General features: G+C 49.7%; 1 protein-coding gene and 1 long non-coding RNA gene across 4 annotated transcripts in view; one reads left to right on the forward strand and one right to left on the reverse strand.

Moving 5' to 3' along the window:
- The window catches only part of MYO1D (myosin ID), a 361,161-nt gene that overhangs the window by 6,799 nt on the left and 330,144 nt on the right, over window positions 1-24,218 (reverse strand). The gene's annotated exons all lie outside the window — the stretch shown is intronic.
- Window positions 2,112-24,218, forward strand: part of LOC124513071 (uncharacterized) — a 35,064-nt gene continuing 12,957 nt past the window's right edge. Inside the window, exons 1-5 of one of the 3 annotated variants that reach the window (XR_006962294.1) lie at window positions 2,112-2,751; window positions 4,339-4,458; window positions 7,105-7,203; window positions 15,970-16,142; window positions 19,783-22,984. This is a non-coding gene — a long non-coding RNA (uncharacterized LOC124513071). Of the gene's footprint in view, window positions 2,752-4,338; window positions 4,459-6,595; window positions 6,801-7,104; window positions 7,204-15,969; window positions 16,143-19,782; window positions 22,985-24,218 lie in introns of those variants that run through there. The other 2 variants (XR_006962293.1, XR_006962295.1) reach the window with 2 other exon arrangements.

A 24,218-nucleotide genomic window follows, 5' to 3' on the forward strand; every position in this document is an offset into this window, starting at 1 on the left:
GCCATGCGGTCCTGAGAGTGGGGGTGTCCCACCTCCTGGTCTACCGAGTCCCGTTCGAGTTTGCCTCTGGTGAGGTATGGGGTCACCACTTCTTTGTGGAAGATAAAACTCCCCTTGTCATCGTGTGGCTCTCCGCAGGCAGCTTGTCCCAAGGCCCCCCGCCCCTCCCCAGCCTGGCGCCCGCCTCCACAGCACTGAACCGGTGGGCAGAAACCCCACGTGCCCTACTTGTGGCCCTGCCTCTGCTCTCTCTGCCCTGGCCACCATCACCCTTTTAAAAAAAAAAAATTTTTTTTAATGTTTATTTCTGAGACAGAGACAGAGCACGAGTGGGGGAGGGGCAGGAGAGAGAGGGGGAGACAGAATGTAAAGCAGACTCCAAGCCCTGAGCTGTCAGCACAGAGCCCAACTTGGGGCTCGAACCCATGAACCACGAGATCATGACCTGAGCCGGAGTCAGATGCTTAACCGACTGAGCCACCCAGGTGCCCCAAGGCACTCCCATTCTTGACGGGGTGACAGGCACACACGAACACCCTGTGGTTCGCATGGGATACATGCAGGAGGGCCACATGGTGACATCAGACTGGCACCTCAGAAGAAGGGGGACTCCTGCAGGAGCAAACTTACTCCTTAAGTATTGTTTTATCTTTAGTCCCTTTCATCTCAGACATTATCCCACAGTAGTGTCACTCATGCCTGTGGTTTCAATGACAGTTACCCAGTCAGCGTCCCCAGCCTAGCATGAGGTCCAAGCACATATCTGCGGCCACCTGCTAGACAAACGCCCTGAGCTGCACCGACAGCTGGGTCTTCTTGTGTCCAACACCGAGCTATCGTCTCGGACCCTTCCCCCAAACTGGTCCCCTCCTCTTGTCACACCCACGACTGCAAGAGTGGTCATCATCTACCTGCTCACGAGACCCACAAGCTGGGAGTCAGCCTGGATCCCTCCTCTCCCTCTGCTGCCCGCAGCCAGTCACCACGCTCTGTTCACCGAGCTTTCTCGGTTTCTCTCCACTGCCACCATCCCAGCCCAAGACTCAGCCCTGCTGAAGCCTCCCGATGGATTCCTCTGCCTTCGGTTTGCCCCACACCCCACTTCAAACCTGTCCTCCACCTTGCCCTCAGACATATCTCCTCAAGGCCCAAAAGGAGCCCGTTACTCCCCTGCTGAAACCCCTTCAGTCATTCCCCAGAGCTTTCGAGAACGGCCCGCCCCCGCCCCGGGCTGAGCCGAGTGTTCCCTGTGTCCACTGCTCTCTCGCGGCTCCGAGTGTGCAACGGTGCTGTGCTGGTTCCAGTAGCACGATCGGAGCTCACAATGGCCCTGATGCTTACCAGGGTCTAGAAACGTGAACGAAATTCCACCGAAAGAATATTTAAAATCAAAGTGGAGGCTGAAAGAAGGAAAGGATGACCTCCAGGAGCTGGAAGGAAGGAGGGGACAGGAGGCCACTGTGAGAGGGAGGGTCCTGCAGATGCCAAGGTGGGGACATGCTGGCTTGAGCAGGAGACATGCCCACGTGGGCCACATGGGAGGGGAACTGGGTCTGAGGTCTGGAATGAGGCTGAGCCCTTGCAGGCTGCCGGATCCAGAAAAAGGTCACCCGAGTCTGCCTTCTAGCCTGGCAAAGTGGGAAGACACACAGTTTTCCAGTAAAGACTGGAACCCTCAAGGTGTCTTCACTAAACCTCTTGAAAAGCAAACCCCACTGCCGATCACCAAAGGCAACGAGCAAACCTTCAGAACTCCCACAGGGAAAAGACACATTCCTTGCAAAGGTACAGACCTTTTCATCAAATGTGAGAAAATAATGAAAACACAGACTCTTCCAAGTGTTTAAGGAAAATAACCACCAACCTAGAATCATCGAGCACGAGGGCAAAAACAAAGACTTTCTCAGACACCAAGGTAAATTTAATTTTTTTTTTTAATGTTTATTTATTTTGGGGACAGAGAGAGACACAGCATGAATGGGGGAGGGGCAGAGAGAGAGGGAGACACAGAATCGGAAGCAGGCTCCAGGCTCTGAGCCATCAGCCCAGAGCCTGACGCGGGGCTCGAACTCACGGACCGCGAGATCGTGACCTGGCTGAAGTCGGACGCTTAACTGACTGCGCCACCCAGGCGCCCCATTTTAAAATTTTTTTTTTAATTTTTTTTTTTTTTGACACCAAGGTAAATTTAAACAAGCATTCACTGTATGCATGTATGTATGAATAAATAAATACGACTAACTTTGGGGGTTCAACCCAACACTGATCTAAAGTCCTGGAAAACAACAACATGAGAGATGGGGTGATGGTCCAAGGGAGGCATTTGGAGGTCCTTTGTCATCTGGGAGGAGGGTAGGCACGCTGATGAACTTTAGATTTCCTAAGACCTGCGCGGGTGTGAAGAAAACTAATGGTAAACAAGAATGTTCGACGGAAACATGCAACTCTGGAAGAAGTGGAAGGAAGGGGGAGAGAAACTCTGCCTCATCTAATGCAAGGCAGAAAACAGGAACCAAAGCAGCCAAGAAGCAACATGGGAACAAGAAATCACTAGCGTGGATGTGAACACCGAGGCGTGTGAACCTGTTACAAGGGACTTCTCGCATTTAATTTAGAAATGCAGCTACCTGCTACTTGCAAGATACCCATCTAAATCATCATGACAAAGAAAAGTTAAACGAAACCAGACACGAGGCAAATACGAATCACAAGAAGGCTGGCAAAAGACGCTGCTGGGAACGAACTCGTTAGGTAATTGTTTTCTAAAAAAAAAATTTTTTTTAACGTTTATTTATTTTTGAGACAGAGAGAGACAGAGCATGAACGGGGGAGGGTCAGAGAGAGAGGGAGACACAGAATCTGAAACAGGCTCCAGGCTCTGAGCTGTCAGCACAGAGCCCGACGCGGGGCCCGAACTCACGGACCGCGAGATCGTGACCTGAGCCGAAGTCGGCCGCTCAACCGACTGAGCCACCCAGGCGCCCCAATAATTGTTTTCTTTATCAGGGAGTAGTTCAGCAGGACGGTTGTCATGATATATCTGCCATCATAGAAAATGATTTTAATGTGCTTTCCTAAAACACAGATCAGCAGACGATATTAAAAGAACATAGATTTGGGGCCCCTGGGTGGCTCAGTTGGTCAAGTGTCCGACTCTTGATTTTGGCTCAGGTCATGATCTCACGGTTCGTGGGGTCGGGCTCTGTGTCGGGCTCTGCACTGGTGGTGCGGAGCCTGCTTGGGATTCTCTCTCCCTCTCTCTCGGCCCCTCCCCTGCTCACATTCTCATTCTCTCTCTCTGTCAAACTAAACTTAAAAAAAAAATACTTTAACCAAAGAACATAGACTTGAACCCAATTAATAAGCTTGGGTGGGGGCACCTGGGTGGTTCATTCTGTTAGGCGGCCGACTTCAGCTCAGGTCATGATCTCATGGTCTGTGAGTTTAAGCCCCGCATCAGGCTCAGAGCCTGGAACCTGCTTAGGATTCTCCGTCTCCCTCTCTCTCTCTGTCCCTTCCATGCTTGTGCTCTCTCAAAATTAAATAAACAATAAAAAAAAAATTAAAAAAAAAAGCCTGTGTGTATGTGTGTATTCACTATGCTCAACAATCGGGCACACATTAGAGAAGCGACACTGGGCACGCGGATCAGGTACTAGACCACAGAAGGAGGGCGGTAAATACCTAAGAATTACCATCAGACAGAAATTACCTTCTGACTGTACTATAATAAAAATAAAGGTGAATACAGGCATACCTCGGAGACCCCGCAGGTTTGGTTGTAGACCCCATGATAAAGCAGGTCCCTGAATCTTTTGATTTCTCAGTGCGTGTAAAAGTTAAGTTTACACTATGCTGTAGTCTAATAAAGTGGGTAATAAATAGCATTATGTTTAAAAAAAAATGTACATACCTGATTTAAAAAATACTTTATTGCTACAAAAATGCTAACCCTATGTGAGCTTTCAGTGAGTCACAATGTTTTCGCTGGTGGAGGGTCTTGCACAGTGTTGACGGCTGCTGACCGATCAGGGGGCCGGGTGCGAAGCCGGGGTGGCCGTGGCAGTTTCTCAAGATAAGACAATGAAGTCCGACTCTTCCTTTCACGAACAATTTCTCCGTAGCACGTGACGCTGTTCGATAGCATTTTACCCACAGTAGGACTTCCCTCAAAATTGGAGTCAGGCCTCTGGAACCCTGCTGCTGCTTTATCAACTAGGTGTATGTCATATTCTAGATCCTCTGTTGTCATGTTGACGTCTTTGCTGGGAGTAGGTTCCGGCTCAAGAAACCACTTTCTTGGCTCAGCCGTAAGCAGCAGCTCCCCATCTGTTCCAGGTTCCTCGTGAGATGGCAGCCCTTCAGCCCCACCCTCAGGCTCCACTTCTGACTTTCATCCACCCGCTATCGTACCACATCTCCACTGAAGTCTTGAACCCCTCAAGGTCCTCCAGGAGGGTGAGAATCAACTTCTCCCAAGTTCCTGTGAACATTCATATTCTGACCTTCCCATGAATCACAGATGTTCCTAATGACATCTAGAACGGTGAATCCTTTCTAGAAGGTTTTCACTTTACTTTGCCCAGATCCCTCAGAGGAATCACTATCTGTGGCAGCCATAGCCTTCCAAAATGTATTTCTGAAATAAGACTTGAGAGTTGAAATTGCTCCTTGACCCGTTCTCCATTGGCGCTCTTGGGTCACCGGGTGCTTTGTCAGGGAGCAGTCCTATTTTGAAAGGAATCTTCTTCAGAGCACTAGGTCTGAAAAGTGGGCTTAAACTATTCAGTAAGCCATGTTGTAAACAGATGACTGTCATTGAGGCTTTGTTGTTCCATCTGTAGAGCACCGACAGAGCAGATTTAGCATAATTCTTAGGTGCCCTAGGATTTTCAAAAGGGTCAACCAGCATTGGCTTCAACTTACAGTCACCAGCTGCTTTAGCCTCTAAGAAGAGAGTCAGCCTGTCCTTTGAAGCTTTGAAGCCAAGCATTGACTTCTACCTACGAAAGCCCCAGATGCATCTCCTTCCAAGAGAAGGCTATCGCACTTACACTGAAAATCTGTTTATTGCAGTCGCCTTCCAGAATGATCTTAGCTGGACCTTCTGGAGAACTTGCTGTAGCTTCTCCATCAGCACCTGCTTCACCTTGCACTTGTGTGTTACAGAGATGGCTTCTTTCCCTAAACCTCATGAAGTAACTTCTCTGCCAGCTTCAAACTTTTCTTCTGCAGCGTCCTCACCTTCGTCAACCTTCACAGAACTGAGGAACCTTAGGGCCTTGCTCTGGATTAGGCTTTGGCCCAAAGGAATATGGTAGCTGGTTTGATCTTCTCTCTGGACCACTCAGACTTTCTCCAAATCAGTGATTGGCTGTTTTGATTTCCTTTCCCTTTCCCTTTCCCTTTCCCTTTCCCTTTCCCTTTCCCTTTCCTTCCTTCCTTCCTTCCTTCCTTCCTTCCTTCCTTCCTTCCTCCTTTCCTTTCCTTTCCTTTCCTTTCCTTTCCTTTCCTTTCCTTTTTCCTTTCCTTTCCTTTTTCCTTTCCTTTCCTTTTTCCTTTCCTTTCCTTCCTTTTTTTCTCTCTTTCTCCCTCTCTTTCTCTCTTTCTTTCAAGTTTATTTATTATAAGAGAGACAGTGTGAGTGGGAAGCAGCAGAGAGCAAGGGGGAGAGAGAGAATCTCAACAGGCTCCACACTGTCTGACGTAGGGCTCGAACTCACAAACCATGAGCTCATGACCTGAGCTGAAACTGAGAATCAAATGCTTAATTGAGCCACCTAGGTGCCCCTGGCTGTTTCGCTTTCTTACCATCCATGTGATCACTGGAGGAGCACTTCTAATTTCCTTCAAGCACTCTTCCTTTGCATCCACAATTTGGCTATTTGGTGAAAGAGGCCTAGCTCCAGGCCTGTCTCAGCTCTCGACAGGCCTTCCTCACTAAGCTTGATCGCCTCTAGCTTCCGATTTACACGGAGAGACGGGTGACACTTCCTTTCACCCGAATGCTTAGAGGCCACCGTAGGGTCACTAACTGCCCTAATTTCAATATCGTTGTGTCTCAGGGAATTGGGAGGCTGGGGGAAAGGAGAGAGACGTGGAGTGGGGGTGGGGACAGAACGCACACATCTACTTATGAATTCCCCGTCTTATATGGGGCACAGTTCTGGGCACCCCATCACAATTAGAGTAGTAACATCACACAGATCACCACATCCAATACAATAATCATGACAACATCTGAGATAGCGGGAGAATTCCCAAAACATGAGAGATACAAAGTGAGCAAGTGCTGTAGGAGAAACAGTGCCAACAGACTTGCTCGACGCCGGGTGGCCACAAACCTTCAGTTTGTAAAGAATGCGCTAGCTGCGAAGGGTAGTACAGTGAAGCCCGATAAAATGAGGTATCCCTGTGTATGTGCTTCCAAGGATCCTTAAAATTTTTTTTTAATGTTTATTTCTGAGGGGGGGGGGGAGGGGCAGAGAGAGAGGGAGACACAGAATCCCAAACAGGCTCCAGGCTCGGAGCCGTCAGCACAGAGTCCGACGCGGGGCTCGAACTCACGGACCGCGAGACCGTGACCTGAGCCGAGGTCGGACCCTCAACCGAGACTGAGCCACCCAGGCGCCCCTCCGAGAACTCTGATTACACTTCTCGATCTTTGATCTGTGAAGCACAGCAAAGGGACACACCATGAAGCAAGGCGTGTCTGGATAATAATAATAGAACGATAGCAGAAAAGCATATGGTACGTGCTTCGCAAATACCGGTTCGTGAGATCCTCGTGAGAGCATGTGGTAAGTTCCATTTTCAGAAGAGGAAATAAGGCCTGAAGAGGCTAAGTACCTGCCAAGGTCACACGGCACAGCCAGAATTTGAACCCAGGCAACGAGGCTAGAGTCCAAGCCTTAAGCTCGGTGCATCCTGCCACGAAAATAGTCATTGGACTTTGTTAGCTGCTCTGCCTCTTTACTACGTGCTCTGAGCACAGCAGAAGTGTTTTTCATCCCCCCATTGAGGGCTCCTAGCGCAGTGTCTAATACAAAGTAGGAGTCGCATAAAAGTCTAGAGAAAGAATTTTTTTTTTTTTTTTTTTTAAAGACATGACTGAGAAAGTCGCGGGGATTCACTGTGACATACGACACCAACCGGAAGACCCGAGGCCAGCCTGGCGCATCTTCAAAGCAGTGTTGCTGAGAGGTGAGTCTGTCAGGCTTTCGGGCACACGGGCCCCTCGCACCTCACTCTGAGCAAGGGTCTGTTTATGTGGAGAGGCCTAGTAAGAGGCACCAGGCATGCTCACGGGGATGCTCTTTGGAGAAGGATCCCTTTGCAAAGTGAATCATGGCCTTGCTTGGTGAATCCAAGCTTTCCCATGGTAGGCACTCCTGCCCCTCTGCTAAGGAAGTGCTCAGGGAAATAAAAACACATGGGGGGGGGCGCCTGGGTGGCTCAGTCGGTTAAGTGTCCGACTTCGGCTCAGGTCACGATCTCACGGTCCGTGAGTTCAAGCCCCGCGTCGGGCTCTGTGCTGACAGCTCAGAGCCTGGAGCCTGTTTCAGATTCTGTGTCTCCCTTTCTCTCTGCCCCTCCCCTGTTCACGCTCTCTCTCTGTCTCAAAAATAAATAAACGTTAAGGGGCGCCTGGGTGGCGCAGTCGGTTAAGCGTCCGACTTCAGCCAGGTCACGATCTCGCGGTCCGTGAGTTCGAGCCCCGCGTCAGGCTCTGGGCTGACGGCTCAGAGCCTGGAGCCTGTTTCCGATTCTGTGTCTCCCTCTCTCTCTGCCCCTCCCCTGTTCATGCTCTGTCTCTCTCTGTCCCAAAAATAAATAAAAAAAACGTTGAAAAAAAAAATAAAATAAATAAACGTTAAAAAAAAAAAAAAAAAAAAAAAATAAAAACACATGGTAGGATGGCAAACATGTGGACTGATGGGTTCCGGAAACAAAAATACGTAAACACACACGTGGTGACTAAGGCTGGTATTACGTAGCAGCATGCCTCGTGTGGTCGTAAAACAGTCTTGAATTGGGGGAGCGGAGGCTGAAAATCATGCGTTCATCGAGAACCTGCCACGTACGAGGCAGTGTATTAAACATTTTGCCATCCGCAGTGCCTCTTTCAATGCTTCCCCAAACCTTACGAGGCGCTGAGATCATGCCCGTGCTGTAGACGGGGACAGAAAAGCTGTCAAGGTCAAGGATTCCCAGCAGTGCAAAGTGCTGAGGCCACCCACCCCTAGGCCCAGGGGGTCCACTGAGCCCCCATCTGTTCAGTCCCACACGGAGGCGCTCCTCTGGCTCTCGTGCCGGCCACCAGCTCCGCGGTGCGGGGTTCCTTAATCCTTGGTGCTCGTGAGTCAGATTCGGAAGCATTTGTCATCCGCTGTGAGGACGCCGAGGTTTGGACTTTCTTGCCTACGACCGCGACCCCCTTTTACCACTTGTGTGTTTCTCTTTCTGGGCATTTCCTTCTTCGGCCCCTGGCCCGAAGGCGGTTGACGTTGCCAGGCCTGGCTGATTCCAGGCTGCCAAAGAATGGGGGCTCTGTCCCGGCGCTTGGAGAGTTTGTGCACGGTTTTGACTATTCCCTGGTGCGCGTTGGTGTCTTGACTTTCCATTCGGCGTCCCCGAGGAGGACGCCGGCAGGCTGCTGTCCCCTGTGTGTGGGCGGCCGTGCCCTGGCGAGGTGGAGCAGGGCCCGGCCTCCGCGTGCCGGGGACCGCCGCTCGCTCTGTGATTTGTCTCCCCCTCCCGCCGTCGGAGACCAAGGTGGGGAGGATGCTGCATTCTGCTTTATTTATACATTTGGAATCTGGACTCTTTCTTTAAAGGCTGCGTTCCTCTGTCCCTCCCAAAATGCCCAAATTGATGCTTTACACGAGGGATAATGAAGCCTCTGAAAACCGAACTGTAAGAACAAAACCATACCCTCAGCTCCCTCAAATATACGAGGAAAGAACAACAAACAGAAGTAACAAAACACAACACCGCCAAACCAAACAAAAAGCCTACCACAAAACAAATGGGCCCGCGGCTGTGAACACAGCTGCATCTCAGGCTGGGTCAGGGGGACACCCAGGCCATGTGGCATCACCTCTGACAAGAGGACGGTGCCTCTGGAGCCTTTGGGGGACATCTGTGTGAAAGCTCCACTTTCCTGCCTCTCTCTTCCACCTCCCCCTTCCTCTCTCCCTCTCTCCCCCTTCAACTTCTCGTCTTGTGCTTGTGCTCTAAGGGGCTTTATTTTACCAAAAAATATCTGTTTGAGAGTTGTTGTTTTTTTTTTTTTTAACATCTTTGCTGTTTCCTGCTTACATCTCTACTTCTCCTATCTTGACACTTCTGTTAACAGCACTGCCAAAGTTAGCACCATCTGTGAACACTGGTGTTTATTTTCTCCTCACATCATTAATGAAGGTGCTAAATACGACTGGACTGAACACGCACCAGGACCCACATCTTCTTCTGAACAGATGCGCGTTAGTGGCTTGTCAGGAACACCATCCTATATTTGCCTATTCAACTCCCCATCATTAAGAGGCATTTGGGTTTCTGTTTGCGTGTGGCCCCGGGCCGCTCTACAGAGGGGCTAACAGGATCGCAGTTCCCGCTCGGAGAACTGAGCACTGAGGGGGGTTACACACTGGGGGTGTACATACTAAAAGAGAGTCGTGAAAAGAATGTATACATAAGCTTAGTTATTTTCACTGGGTTGGGGCTTATAGGATAGCATTAAAAAATATTTATTTTTGGCACAATACAGCGGGAGGGGCAGAGAGAGGGGGACAGAGGATCTGAAGTGGGTTCTGTGCTGACAGGCTGACAGCAGTGAGGCTGATGCAGGGCTCAAAGTCACGAACTGTGAGATCCTGACCTGAGCCGAAGTTGGATGCTCAACTGACTGAGCCACCCAGGTGCCCCTCTTTTTTTTTTTTTTTTTATTTTTTAAGGATGGCATTTCTTAAAACATTTTTTAATGTTTATTTACTTTTGAGAGACAGAGATCGGGCACGAGCGGAGGAGGACACAGAATCTGAAGCAGGCTCCAGGCTCTGAGCTGTCAGCACAGAGCCCGACGCGGGGCTTGAACTCCCGCACTGTGAGATCATGACCTGAGCTGAAGTCGGATGCTTAACCGACTGAGCCACTCATATGCCCCAAAGGATGGCATTTTTGAACAGTGTTAGGAACCAAGAAAAATCCAGGGGCTCCTAGGTGGCTCGGTTAAGCGTCTGACTCTTGATTTTGGCTCAGGTCAGGATCTCACGGTTTGTCGTTCAAGCCCTGCATCGGGCTCTTGTGCTGACAGTGCGGAGCCTGCTTGGGTTCTCTCTCTCCTTCTCTCTCCGCCCCTCCCCCGCTCACTCTCTCTCTCAAAATAAATAAACTTACAAAAAAACGTTTATTCACAGGCTCAGGAATTTGTCAGCATTGTCTTGAAACACGTTCTACATCAAACATCTGTGTCTAAGGCTCTGGGCTGCAAGATCAATAATAAAACAGCTCCGTTCTGAAGGAGCTCCAGCCCCTGGAGGGAGGCAGACTTAAACAACTACTCTATAAGGCGCCTGAGTTGGCACCATGAGGTCTAGAGAGTGCGTTCAGGAAGCTCAGAGTGGAGGGAAGTGCCCACCACCAGGCAGATGTGGAGGCTTTTGTCGAGAGGGGCAGCCTCTTGGGCTGTGTGGCCCATGGCTCTGCTAGGCAGATACACTGTCTGAACAAACTGGGCTCTCTCCATGACGACAGGCTCCCAGTGAGCCCAGTGGGCTCGCCCAGCATAGTCAGTGTCTCTCCTTCCTTTGATAACATCCCCCTTGCTCTAATTGTGCCTCCTTCCTGAGGCCTACCTGGGCTTCCCCAGCCCACAGAGATCTCTAGACCCCTACAGACAGGAGGCAATGAACTGCCCCTCGGAGGGTGAGGAGGACTTAGAGATGACCCTGAAGCTTGACCTAAAAGTGAAATTTAGAGAGTGTGCAGAAAACGGCAAGCATGGGACTGGAGTTCAGGATTGAAGTGTGTTTGGGAGAGGGTGGTGAGAGCCGAGGCCAGACAGATAGGCTGGGGTAGAAGACGAGCAAGGAGTTGAGGCTTAACTTTGTAGGCAATGGGGACATCCTTAAGGGATCTCAAGGAGGGAAGATAGATAATACTTTGTCGTCTTCTGTGCACATACCATGATCTGAAACTGACTTGTTTGATTGGCTTGCTCACTGTCTGTCTTCCTATGGCTCCCACCCCCTTCCCAAAAGTAAACTTCACGGGAGTGGAACCTTCTCCATATCCCCTGTGCTTGAAAGAGTGGCTGGCATACAGTAGGTGCTTAATAAAAAGCTAATATGTAAAATTGATAGAGAGGAAGCAGGTATGTGGATGAGAGATTGATGTGGGCATTTTCAGGCTGGAAGACCAGTTAGGAAACTGCCAATCAAGGGAGTAAGGACTGTGGTCGGTAAGAGGGCAAAGCTGAGTTAAGTCTGAGATGCATCAGGGTAAGAATCTGGTGACTGACTAATGTAGGTGGGGAAAGGGAGTCTACCAATGTTCCTAGCTCTATCAGCTTGGGTGAGGGAAGAGAGAGAATGAGTTTGGTTTTGGCCAGTGTGGACATGAACTTCCTCTGGAAAATCATCCAAAGGGTTTCACTACACGTGATGTATGATGTCGACTCAGGGGTACACAACTCATTGCTCTCCTTTTCTTAAGAGAAACACATGAACCGGTAAGGCAGGTCATGTATCACAACTGTTTCACAAAACCTACTTTGTTCACGCATGCTATGACAATATGATTGTGGTGCTGTGTCTATTAGGCAAATAAGCCTAGAATTTGAAAATGCACTGTTAACCGTGGCAAGCACAGCAGTCTGTCTGAGCAACTGTGCCTTCTGCGACCTGGCTGCCATTCTCCCCCATTCCGAGCCCCTTAGTATTTCAAACTCCCTGTTAAATGTTACCATTTTTTTTTTTTACACTTTCCCCACCATTCCTTCCAGCAATCTTTATCTGAAAGTACCCAAACTTTTAAAGCAGTATTTTTAGGAGCGATAGTACACATTATAAAGGAAATAACAAAGAGAAAAATGAAAAGAAATCTTGGCTTTGCAAACAGAAGGTCACATTCTCTAAAACTGTGGTGCCCTACAGGAATTTGGAAACTGGTCAGTGTCCCATGACAATCGGCAAATTATGTTTTACTCAATGGTTAGTTCAAGTCCCCGTTTAGGGGCCGTTACCACATCCAAGTGCTGCTTGCCGAGCCTGGAAAAAGTGATTTCCCTCGGACACCCAGCAGTCTTGTGGAACTGACTATGCCACACCTGAGAGTCGGCCATTCCAGATAGTGGTGGCAGCGGCAGGGCAGACCTGGGGCCTGGGGACCTCTAGGTTCTTTGTATTTCTAGGAATGCTGCTTAATCAAGGGAGGAGACCATGGGGCACAGTGGAGGGAACCTGCCCTTTGGAATGAGCTGGTCTGGGGTTTGAGCTCAGCTGTCTGGCCCGGGCCCATCACCTGCTCCTTTGAAGCTCAGTTTCCTCCATGGGGGTAGTTAATTAACAGGGAGCAATGCCCTCTCTCCCCAAGGGCTTTGGTGAGAGGTAGAGAAAATCCAGGCAGAGTGGCTAGCACAGAGCCTGGTGCTGAGTACGTGCTCCATGAACGTCTGTTAATGGAGTGAAGTGCTTCAGTGAAGGAGGTTCTCATGTTTAGGAGGTTGGTTCAACAACTGACATGAGGCCAAAGAAGCCCTTGCGTCTCAAGGCCTCTTCGCTTGATCAAGGACAGCCCTTCACCCAACAACTCTGCCACCTAGGGCCATGCTGGCGAGAGGCTTGTGATCCCAGAAGGTCCTTTCAACTTGTTCTTGGGTACTTAAAAAATCCCATTTAAGCCGACAAATGATGATGACACAGTTCTTTTTATACATTTTCTACCTCACTCTTACTAAATTTTGCTGCCCATCCAGGCAACTGTAACCCACGGCGAAGCATATTTGATTAGGCAGCAAGGCACTGGGGATTTTTGTTCTGAGGGGAATTCAAAGAGTTTAAAACAGAAGCAACCATCTCATAAACCAACTCCAGAACCCTGAGATGAAAAGAAACAAACTGCCCACTTTCTACCACCTGTTTGAGAACAGAAGGGTTTGCATTCAGTCATGTTAGCTAAAAAATGTACCCTCGTCTCACTGCGGTACGGAAGCCTTCACCACACGAATGCTTTTGATGGAAAATCTGCCCCCTGCTCCGATACACCCTTTCATGCTGGTAATAACAGAGGCGAAGCAGGCCTTTCTATCAATATGTTCTGCACACTTCTTAGCAGCTCTGGTTTTTCTATTCTGCATTTGCTATTTTAAGCGAGTACATAATGCATCAATTTTCAGACTCTTACTCAACGCCACTGCTATAGAACTGAGAACTCAGTAATCTTGTCAGGCAGCACAGAACAATATTCCAACAGATGAAACATTCCATGCAGCCTTATTTCCCTTTTCCTGGGATGGGGCATCTATTTCTGGCCCTGTAATGAGAGAGGAACCAGTGGCGGTGGTCCAGTCCTTCTTGTTCAGGAATCCCACATCACAGAAACCATTCACCATGCTGTTGCTGGTAGACACATCAAAAGCCCCATGGGGTCTCAAGTCTATGCGACTGCTCTCTTACTTTTTAAGTTCCCAGAAATGGGTTGTATGGATCTAGGCTGAAGCATGCTGGCTAGAAATGGGAATGTGGGCTCTCTTAAGCCACATCTGAGCTTTTCCCGCCTGCCATGAAGAGTTCCAGTTCTCTCCATGATCACTAACTAAAGAGCCCAAGACTAACCTTGATTTCCCTGCCGCCCAGTCTCCTAAGAGAGTTCAACGGGAAGTGCCCCCAGGTGGCTGCTAGCCAAATTTGCCTTGACCTCGAGTGTAGGCACACCTCTAGTTGAAAGTCAGTTGCATCTAATATCTTGGTGGGCAGTGTAGGCAGATTTCCCTGCTGTGTGTGCACAGCCTTAGTGGCCTTATTTACTGCTTGCGGGGTCACCTGGGAGAGAGGACAGAACAATCCACCTCTACACCTGTTGGCTCACAAATGGGTTAGTCACACTTTCCAAAGATCTCCTCTGGCTGGTACAATGGGCTGAGGCATTCCTACCAACGTTCCTCCAGTGTTTATCTCCTGACAATTAAAAATGGCACAACAAATTAGATTGCATGAGTGCCCGAGTGATTCTGCTGAAAAATGAACAATTCCATAATAACCCTATACCACTGCTTTCTGTCTAAAGAACGATTTCATAGCATCGAATGATTCAGCCATCCCGATGGGGACCTTGCATTACTGGCTCAACTTCATTAGCATGAAAACAAGCAAACCACATACACTCTTCCTCTGGGGCTGGAAGTCAGACACCCTGAGCAATATTTAGGTCACTGCTTCCCCGGGCAAGTCTGAAAAATGGTTCGTGCCCTGGTTAGATAGTTACATATTTGTTTTAAACGACTATCACAGAAGGGGACCCACGGGCTTTTTAAGGCAAAGAGAGGGAGAGGTTCCACGAGCAGGACTGAAACAACCTGAAGTGGGCTAAAGCAAATAATCTCTTTGTCCAGGATAAAGTGTATTAGCATCAGCTTATTGGCCGAAATAGAATCTCTGGGTTTGGTGAGCAAAGTGTCCCCACTTCCTCTGAGAAGCCCACAGAGCAATGATTCGTAACCTTGACTGTGCACCATGACTAGAGAAGCACTTGCAAAACAGGGCCCTGATAGTGGTCAGGCTCCACTCCTACAGACTGACTCATTTGGTGTGTGTGTGGCCCCCGGACGTTGGTGCTGTTAAGCCCCAGGTGGCTTCCTGAGCCACACCGTACTGTGGATCACCAGAGCTTCCAGAATGACTGGAAGAAGAGCTGGCCCTGACCTGCCTCAGACAACTGCTCCAATCAGCTGCTTGGGAACTGCTTTGGCAAATGACAGGGTTCCCTTTATATACAGTTTAACTGATTCATCAAGTTCCTTATTGTGATGCATTTCAATTACACAAGAATTATTTGGAGCAAGTATGTTATAGAGCTATTTGATACAGGAGGGGTTGAGCCTCTGAGAGGTCACAAAGCAGGGCGCCTGGGTGGCTCAGTTGGTCAGGCATCCAACTTTGGCTCAGGTCACGATCTCATGGTTCGTGAGTTTGAGTCCCGCGTCAGGTTCTGTGCTGACAGCTCAGGGCCTGGAGCCTGCTTGGGATTCTGTGTCTCCCCCTCTCTCTGCCCCTCTCGTCATGCTCTGTCTCTCTCTCTCAAGAATAAACATTAAAAAAATAAAAATTTTTTGAAAGGTCACTAAGCTTGGAGGAGGGCTGTAGAGATAAGCACCCTGCCAACCCCCTGGCCCCATCACTCTGTCAGTACCCTCCCATCCACTTCTCTTCACCTCTGTATTCAACAGGTACATACTAAGTGCTGACTGCGTGCCAGCCCCTGAAGACCCAGTGGTGTGTAAGACAGGTCTTGCTTCTGCCCCCCCCCCCCCCAGCTTACAGTCTGGTGTGGAGACTTACACACTCATCCCCATTTAGCCAGGATTCTGGGAAAAGCACTGAACATAAACAGTACAGGGTGCTATGGAATCACATAGATCTACTCTGGGGGAAATATGGAAATGCATTCTCGAGGAAGTGATGTTAAATTTTAATATCATGCTTTGTTTTAAAAAGTGAATAATAAATGCACATGGTCTAACACCCACAGGTATGAGGGTATATGTAGGGAAAGCAAGTTCGCCTTCTACCCTGTCCTCTGGCCTCTTGGCCCCCTCCCTACAGGCACCTGCACTTCCACTTTGCCATCAGTGGTCCAGACAACTTTGTGTGTGACTATATAGGATAAGTTCATTTATTTATCAGCGGGTGACTTTAAAGCTGAAACCTCAGCCATACCCATCCTCAAGAATGCCTTTTATTTCTGATGTAGGAATGATGGCAATGGGGCCATGGTATGCTGAGGAAACCAGAGGATACTAGAGAGCCACTGACTCAGGGCCATGACAAGAGCGGTCCCGGCTTTGGGCTGTGAATCAGCGTTTCATCACTTAAACGCTGAGTGTGACTTTCAGAACATGGAAAAGGTCGTTTCAATGCCTACAGGTAAACCAAATGCCTACTTATGTGTTGGATAGATACAGCTAGTATCTAGAAACTGTTTCTTTAGACCACGCTGTACCACAAATGTTTTCTTTTTGTATGATTATTACTTTTTCTTGTAAAGAAGAGGGCATCAGCTAGAACATAAGACAATCTGACGTGTTAAGCTGTGCCCTCCACTAGAGCTGCTCTGTTGCCCCAGGACACAGGTGGATAACAGAAGGGTTTATGGGTTGGGGGTCATTACTGTGGCCTCAGCACCCTTAATTACCAGGTGACCCTGAATGCTAACAGCAGCACAGCACATTTTGGTACACACTGCCAACCCAAAGAGCCCAAGCCCTGGACGTCCTGATGTGGGGGCAGCAACCTCACCTAGATAAGGAACTCCTAGTGGATGAGCTCTCTGAGGCCCGGATGCAGTGAGTTGCAGGACTTCCAGGTCCGAGTCACTGGGGTGGGGGGTGGGGGGATGGAGGGCCACGGCCACAGGGACAAGGAGCCACGGATGGGCGTCCAGGTGAGAAAGACCAGCTCCTGTTCTCCTGATCCCCTTTTGAAAAGACTGGTTTCAAGTGAGGCATTAAAGTCTCCAAGATTAGCAAAGGGGCGCGTGTGGACCGGCCCAGTTCCCCCCGGCCCCCTCCCCCCCCCCATACCTGCAGCGGGAGGGTGGGGGGCAAGGCGACAAAGGCGAGGGGGAGGGGGAAGGAGGAGGGGGTTGGGACGGAGGTGGGGGCGCAGGCGGCGAGCGAGACAAAGAGAAGCCGCAGAGCCCAGGGTGGGTTGCGGCGGGGGAGGCGGGCCCGCAGAGGCTGCTGCTTTTAGCTCCGCCGCTCCCCTGGTCGCCATGGCGACGCGCGCATTAGCGATTCCCTCTGACATTGACAGGCCGCCGCCGCTGCCGGCCTGGGGCGGGGGTGCTGCGGGTGGAAAATGTGTGCTCACACACACGCGCACGCCCACCGAGGAGGCCCGGCAGCGCCAGCTCCTTCCAGACTGTAGTTTAATGCATCATTTATGCACCCCCTCCCCGTCCACCCTCCCCCCTTCCGGCTGTTTTTATTTGTTTGTCTTTCTAGAGAAGGTGATGATTTGGGGCTTAGCTCATCTGCTGGCACACTGAGCTCACTGGGTGGCTGAAAGGGAATGGGGATATGGATTTGGGTCAGCTAACAGGGTGTGATTGGTTTAAGGCAAGAACACTAAGAAATGGGGTATCTGGGCGAATTGCAGCCTCTTTCGTTTTTCTCCTTTACACCAGGCATATATATTGGCCAGAAATGCTTAAAAGCGGGGGGGGGGGGGGGGGAGGGCTACCCCTGCAGACATGTGAAATAGGATTAGTGGAAACCCTGAAGACTGAGGCCGCAAGAATCATCCTGCAGCCGTTTGCCATACATGACAATTTTCCTGCTCAGATTCCTGCTCCAGAAAATCAGTCTGTTTTTTGTTTTTTCTTTTTTGGTACTTGGAGCCCAACCTCATGCTATTATCTCTCAGACTGTATTTCTGCACGAACAGGGAGAGACTCGTGAAACTACCCTTTGAGGGCAGAAACTCACCATCTCTGTAACTGCTGAGCCCATGATGGGACACTAGCTGAGGGGGATGGCCTGGGCACTGGGCTCAAATGAAGTCTCTAGAGAGGACTTCCCAAGGTCAGCCTCCCAAATGCAATAGGGACTGAGCCCAGAAACATCCTGTTAGCACAGATGCCTCCCTTTGAACTCAAACAAAGACCAAGGGGTGTGGTTGGGAAGTTTCTGAAAACTCAGCGAATAGCAAAAACGTGGGCAGGAACACATGCCTTTTTATCCACCAGGCGAAGTCTCCCCTTTATGACACATCTTGCCTGGGTCTGGAGCATCACACTTTGTAAGATATTAAAGAGGCATGTTGATGAATAACAGGCGTGTGATGGGGTGGTGTGGGTTGGCAGGAGCTGGCTCCCAGCAGCTCTGCTCTCAGCTGCCGTGGCCAGGACTGTGGCATTCCCAGGGATGAGAGCACACCGAATCTGACCGGAGTGCCATTTCCTGACCAACAGAACTGGCTCTGTCTGGCTAGACAGGTGCTGTGTCCATTCCAAGAGTCCTCTGTGTTCTGCGCTAATCTTGGAAGTCACCCTGGGATCCCAGGGTAAGGAAGGATTCTCAACCAGGCCTTGCCCTAGCCACCGACAGAAAAACTGAATAAAAGCAATAAATGTGGGGGCACATGGGAGGCTCGGTCCGTTAAGCGTCCGACTCTTGATTTTGGCTCAGGTTATGATCTCCCAATTCGTGAGATTGAGCCCCGCATCGGGCTGTGCGCTGACGGTGCGGAGCCTGCTTAAGATTCTGTCTCTACCTCTCTCTCTCCCCACTTCCCCCTCACACTCGTGCACGAGTGCATGCATTCTCTCTCTCAAAATAAATAAACTTAAAATCAAACTAATGCGAGCTGCTCTTATGCCTGCATTCCAGAACTCTAACCTTCCTGTATTCAAAGATGACTGGCAAGGCGATGTTCGTCTTCCTTGCAGGTGGAATGATGGAGGTGGAACAGGGGACAGAAGGACGAAGAAGCTAAGAACACAGGGGCAGGGTATTAGCCCCTTTGTCCGGCATTTCCTGACCAGTACGACTGGGGAAAGCCTACAGACAACACACTATCTTTCTACACGTTGACCTAAAAGACCAAACCTCAATTCTGGAAGCTCAGAATTCTAGAAGTGGGCCTTGAGAAATGATCTGACCTTGAGTTGTACTTTAAGCAGAGAAACATCTCAAACATTCTGGCCAGAGGCTATTTATTTCCTGAAGACCTCTCCCTGAGGGACAGATGGCCTGTGCCTCCCTCTGGTATTACTGGATCCTGACAGCAAAGTTCTTCTAAACCATGACAACCAACCTACTCCTTGGAAACACACCTAAAATAGGGACAAGGCCCAAGCGATATACAGCATTTCTGTAGTCTGGAATGAGCGTTATGACAGTGACATTAAAGCAGTTTTCCTTTAGAGGCTGACTCTGTGTGATAAAGGCCCACGAATTCCCACACAATCAAGAACAAACTGAGAAGGAGTCTGAGGAAGTGAAAGAGGAATTTTCAATGCCTCACAGAAGCCGCTTCTATGTTTGGGAGGCAGAGCTTGAAGGAATACTTAAATATACATAAGTAGTGAAATGAGTGGCCAAAAATTTAAAATGATTTGGGGAAACGTGAATTTGCAGAGATATGGGTGGTGATGACTTCTTTGTCCACAGAACCCTAACCAGTCGCCCTCGATGAAATAAATCCCGATTTCCCTGAAATATTCCACATATTCATGTCTAATAAAAGGTACATATCCTCCATGAACAAATAATTTTATGTCCTGTGGTTAAAGGACATGTTAATTTAAAGTGGTATCTGGGGCTCCTGGGTGTTTCAGTCGGTTAAGCGTCTGACTTCAGCTCAGGTCATGAGCTCGCTGTTTGTGGGTTCAAGCCCTGCGTTGGGCTCTGGGTGGACAGCTTGGAGCCTGGAGCCTGCTTCAGACTCTGTGTCTCCCTCGCTCTTTGCCCCTCCCCCGCTCATGCTCTGTCTCTCTCTCTTTCAAAAATAAATAAAACATTAAAAAAATTTTTAAATGGTATCAAATACATTATCTTCACAGGGCATCACCCACTTTTTGTCTTGACTCCCATCCCACATGGAAAGCGTGATTTTGTCTCCTAATGGTGAGCAGAAACCACCAGACCTATGGATCTTTTGGTTTCCCATTGGAAACCAGAAGGAAAGAGTTCTGTCCCAAACTACCCTCATTTCCTGGAGGCCTTTCAAATGTCTGATGTGAAGATGAGTTAAAGCACTACGGGGTTTGGAGGGGACATCTGAGAACATCTCACCTGCAGGTGAGACCCCGTTACCCAAACCGACAGCAGACTCCCAAGGGACTGGGGCATGGAGCAAGATGTGAGGCCGAGACGGGGAGGGACAGGGGGAGGATGGGACGACCCGGTACAAAGCCGGTGTGAGGCTAAGGGGCAGTGTGAGGATGCTAAGGATAGGGAGACCCAGGAGAAACCCGAGCAGGGGTGCAGAGCTCCTAAAGCCAAGTCCGATTTATGCTTCGCGGCTGAGGGGGTCCGGCTTCACCTGTGCGTTCCACCGAGCAACATCACGCCGCTTGATGTCCTCACTCTCTCGGGGCCCCCCCGAGCCTCCTGGACAACAACCGGCCCTCACACCACGTCCCCTGCCCACCCGCTGCATGTGAGAAGGACGGCCCGAAAGAGAAGGAAGGGAAAGAGCAGGCAGGACCGCAGGGGAGAGAGGGGGTGAGCACAGGGGTGGACCCCTGTTATACTCCTGCAACTTCATTTTACAGACAAGGAACCGGGTGCAGGGGGATGGTGAATTGTGCACGATCACTGAGGTGGTGAGTGGTGAAAGCGAAACCCTCACCCGGGCTTCTGCTCTCCGATTCGGCACCCATTCATCCAGTCTCTGGGAGGAAAAGGAAGCACCGGGTCTCACCAATAACGAAAGGGCGAAATAAATGCAAATCAAACGCAGAAAAACTCTCCACAGGAAACTGAGGAGTCTCTAAAAAACCAGTCCATTTAGCCTCTGTGACAAATAACGGAACTGGGGCAACTGAGCGTCCACACTGCCAGGCAGTGTGCCCTGGGCAAATTTCTACACCTCTCCAAACACACGCTTCCTTGGTCATGGAATGGGGATCACAGTCGTATCGCCCTCATCCAGATTTTGTGAAGATCAAAGAGTCATGAGCCATGGCAAAGAGCTTTCTTAGCACAGCGCCTGCAGCCTAACCACTTAACCAGCGTCTGCTGGTACTATTATTATGATTACTACAGGGCTGCTACAATCGGGGATAAACCCGTTTCCTTACTGGAAAAAGGCCATAAAAAAAGTCTGCTGGTGCTTTTCTATGCATGGGAAAGTATATCTATTGTTTGGGGAGGGGGGTACTAAATGGGTATATTTTTAAAATTCCCCATAATAATAATAATAATAATAATAATAATAAAAGCATCCTTTTGCTTTTGTCTTGGTGGAGCATGCTTCCTTCTGACATCAACTTTTTCTTCTACTGGGGAGAAAGTCCCAGTCTCAATTTCACAACTAAAAAAAAAAAGGGGTTTCTTAGGAAAGTGTCATAAACACCTCCACCCTAACGGGCTCAGACTATGATGGAAACCACGAAGAAGTGACTTACTTCTGTATTTCATGACTTTTGTTTTCCTTAGGAAGTCACCTGGACCTGGATTACAGCTGAGAAGAGGAACTCTTAGTCTGAAAGAGCTCAGACGTCAACGTGTTTTTTCCTCCATCTGTAAAATGGGTACAATGAGGTTCACGCAATTTGTTCGAGTGGGGAACTGCAAGTTCCCGGTGTTATGTCCTCGGCTCCTGGGGTGATACACCTCTGATCACTGATCCAATGGCCCAAAGACAAATCTCCCTCCCTCTCTCCCTCATTTCTGTGGCTATCTCATTCAGAAACACAGCTCCTCAAGAATTTTACATTCCTGGTTATTTTTAGACTCATTTAGTTTGTTCAGACACGGTCACCACATGGCATGCAGCTGTGGAAAGCAGCTGCTGTGGTTTGATGATTTCTAGTCAATATTACTTGACATTTCTTGTCAGGTGATTTCTAAAATTTCTTTCTTTCTTTCTCTCTCTCTCTCTCTCTCTCTCTCTTTCTTTCTTTTTTTCCCCGGGGGATCTTAAGACTTTTCCCCCTGGATTTTGAGGTGCGACATCAGAGCTGTGCATCTGAGAGCCTGTTCCAGGCTGGGGTTGGGGCCAGAATCCTGCTAGAAAGGAAGATTTCTTTCTATTCTCAGGACCCAAACTTCTCAGCCCCAGAACACTCAGGTCCTGACAGCTTCCTGAAGACCCTCCTCTCAGTTTTGTGCTTTGAGTGAGGGGCTGCTGTCTCCTGGTCTCAGGAAGAAAGGAGGAAGGATGAGGCAGGTAGCTGGCCTGCCAGGAGCCTACCTCAGTGACACTAGCTACCATGTACCAGAGGCTGGGTCACTCCGCTGAGGGGAAAGCTGGACCGGATTGGCTGCAGGCTTCCTCCTGCTCCCCCTTAACAGCTTTTCTCCCCGACAGGTGCTTACCTGCCTTTCTCTGGCTCATTCAGCCATCAGTCTCTTGGCTCAGCCCATACACCCATCCACCACGATGCTTTTGCCTTTAGGAGTTTTGCACATTCTGTTCCCATCTGGAAGACTCTGGGTCCTTTTTCCGGACCGACGCTATTTCTCATTTGATTCTCAATATCAGCATCCCTTGGGGAGCCTCTCCCGATCCTCTAAGACAGGGTTAACTCTCTCTTTGATGCACTTAACACCTCGGACTGTAATATTTTTATTACAAACAGGCCTGTTTATTCCTCCAGTCTCCCCACTAGACTCTAAACTCCTGGGTGGGCTCAGGTCTTGTCCACACTTGCACCCCCACTTCCCAGCCCAGCGTCCGGCCTGGCATACAGCAGGTGCCTGGCAAATATGTGCTGAATAATGTTCCAGGCTCACCAAGAACTCCCTCCTCCTTTTCTCCCCCCCCACCTTGTATTTTTTAGACTGTGTCGAATTCTTTGTTCTTCAAATCACTTCTGTAATAAGCTTTCTATTTTATCACGGCATCTATTCAAGTCAAGTCCTTTGTCAGTTCTGAGTTTGACAAAAATCTTCAATTCTGCAGGTACGGACAAAAACGTGACGCCGTGTCTGACACATAAACGAAAAGTGAAAATCGTGGCTGGATAACCTGAAAACAGCTAGCGACATCTGTATCCTGGCCATCCTTCCTCATGAAGCCTTCTTTTTTGTGGGCTGGTAAGTTTTGACCCTTGTTTTTAATTACGGTGCAGTTATTCTCGACAAGGAGACAGCATAGGTTTCCAACTAGGAGAGAGTTCTCTCAAGAGAATCCTTCTTACAGTGGAGGAAGTTTTCAGTTACATATGGTCTCCACTCGCGTCCCTTCTCCCCGCCCAACCGTGTGCTTTAGGCAGACAGGAACGAACGCACGAGCCACGGTTATTGGCGGTTACCTTCAGCAGCACTGCCAGCTTCTCCACAACTACTTTGTGCGAGATGACGTTCCCCAGCCCTTACTACCGCGAGGCGTTTGGAGGTGGGAGCGCACACAGCGTGTACCGTGGCGGCACAGCCCTCTTCTAACCGCAGCTCGGCAAATTCAACGCTGGGCCGCAACAACGGCCAGAGGGACGGGGTCCCCGCACACACAGGGCTTCGGAGTGGCCCCAACGGCATCTGAAGCCGGGCCTGGTGCTACCAAAGCAGCCCTGGGTCCTGGCAAGAGGACCGGAAGGGAGGGGACGTGCGGCCGTCCGAGGGCCGTGCGCAAGGAGGCAAACGTCACGGAGTGTCCAGCCTGCTGGGGACACCGCAGGGCACCATGGGCTATAAGCCGAGGGTCCGCCTTCTGTCCTCGGTGACTTTACGGTCTAGAAATATTGACAGGAAGGCAGAGGCAAGACATTTCGCACAGCAGTCGAGGCTAAGCAGATGCGAAACAACCTGATTCTTGTGGCAAGAGCACTGGCCTGGGCGGGATCTACCCCGCTTAAGGCTTATACCTCTCCTGCCCCGGCCCCGGCCGATGTTTGTGGGGAAGAAGGGCTCGCCTGACTGGAGGAGAAGCAGGATACCAAGGACCCTGTTGCTATCGCAGGTGGCAGAGAGTGACTGGGTGACATGTGCTAAGAAGCTGGTCCCCTCAGATTAAGGAAGTCAAAAGGGAGAGGAGCTGGCCCGTATAAAAAACTTGGGGACACGTGTCTGGGAATGATGGGGATAGGTGGTATGGCAGGCTGAGTAGCGGCCCCGCAAAAGGTATCCACATCCGATTCCCTGGAACCTGAGAATGTTACCTCACACTGTAAAACAGGACACTGCAGATGTGATTACATAAGGCTCTTGAGATGGGGAGGTTATCCAGGATGATCCAGGTGTGCCCTAAATGCCATTGCAAATGTCCTTGTAAGAGAGGCAGAGGGAGATCTGACACGGACAGAAGAGAGAAGGCCACGTGACTGCGGAGGCA

This window comes from Lynx rufus, unplaced genomic scaffold (genome assembly GCF_022079265.1).
Source record: "Lynx rufus isolate CCGP_SWC_20201006 ecotype Redwood Valley unplaced genomic scaffold, mLynRuf1.p SCAF_18, whole genome shotgun sequence".
Lineage (NCBI taxonomy): Eukaryota > Metazoa > Chordata > Mammalia > Carnivora > Felidae > Lynx > Lynx rufus.